A 1,666-nucleotide genomic window follows, 5' to 3' on the forward strand; every position below is an offset into this window, starting at 1 on the left:
AAGAATGAAAAAACAAAGTATTGCAAATGGTGGAAATAATACATAAACAAAGATTAAAACAAAGAGATAAACACACAAATAGATCTTAATGAAGGAAACAATTCAACATAATTATGGAAAATGGCTCCCTTTATCGATTGTTGGTGGAAGAAGATGAATACAAATAGTAGAATACTAAAAAATTCAAGAGAATTATTTGAGCTATGGTGCTCAAAAATCCTCACCAAGGAGGTTCTTTTCTTCACTCTCTTTGCAAGCTTCTCCTCTCTATCAAAGAAATATCAAGGTTCTCTAAATGGTGAAATGTTGTCCACAATAGAGTGATGGATTGCTAAGAAGCAATTTTTCCAACACAATATTGCTCTACTTCTTCTGCTTCAATGATGAAATGAAGGTTTACTCTGATAGAAATTTGGCCAACATAACATTGTCTTCATTTTTTGTTCTCCCGTGGCCTATTTATATAAAAAAAATGAATCCCTCCACCCTCTCTTGGTTCATGAATGGAAATGACTTATTATTAGGATAAGAGGATTCGTTTGAGGCTTGCATATCTTAATGGCGACTTGAATTCCACTGTCCTTCATTTAAATATTGTCAGGGAGTCATCTTCCAAGTGTGGAAAGTGGTCCCAAATTGCTGAGTTGACCATTTCTTTGACTGCACTAATTTCAAAGAAAATACCACACACTACACGTCTATCAAAGGGAAAGTATGCATTCCTTTCTTTTTAATTCAATATACATTGGACCTTAGAAGAAATTAATTTTGTTGATCTTCATAATGTTTTCAGCTGAAAAATATTCACTTGTGCATTTTGCTGGACGAGTTTAGGCGTCTTTTGGATTCTACAAATATGTGTACTATTTTATGGTCTTAACAAATACATTGAATGCCTAAACAATAAACAAATCCACATAATAAACGTAATACCATATATTTCTCAAATAAACATGTCAAACACATAAACAAAAGGTTTTTTCTCAACAAATGTCTTTAAAATTAACCTAAATCCTTGAATTAGTAAAATTTAAATGAAACGAATCATGCCACAACAAAAGGATCCATTAAACATCAAGTTGGAACTAGAAGTGTTAAATGGATTAACATAATTTTAACAAAAAATAAATCCATAAATTTCAATGCTAGAAGAATTCTCTAAACACAACAAACAAACAAACCATTAATATTGGCCAATATATCATAGCTATACATCAAGAAAACTTCATGTTCTTGAAAAGAGACCATTCTTTCTTAGTAGAGATCTTGTTAAATTGGTTGTATTTTAATACTAGGGAACTATCTGTGTGAAGAGAGAGATCCTAACAACATCAAACTCTAGCCTCATTTTCTATCACATACGAGAAATAGATAAAGCAATAGTTAAAAATGAGGATATCAATCTTAAATAATTGCATCAAGGAAATGTGTCTCCAATTTATAGTTAAAAATAAAAACTATAGAACCTATTTTTACCTCAAATGTAATGTGAGATTTGCATATAATAATCTTGTTATTATAAATAATTTCAAACCTACACCAGAAATAGAGGAACAAAAAATTTAATAAAATAACAAGAATCAAATCATTTTCACTATTCGATTTATTGTTTCTTACACTATCAATCAAACATGTATACAAAAATAAGTATCCCCTAGGCCTTCAT

This window comes from Pinus tabuliformis, chromosome 7, assembly GCF_031772625.1.
Source record: "Pinus tabuliformis cultivar Carrire ecotype Pingquan chromosome 7, CPIR1, whole genome shotgun sequence".
In the NCBI taxonomy this organism is placed as follows: Eukaryota; Viridiplantae; Streptophyta; class Pinopsida; order Pinales; family Pinaceae; genus Pinus; species Pinus tabuliformis.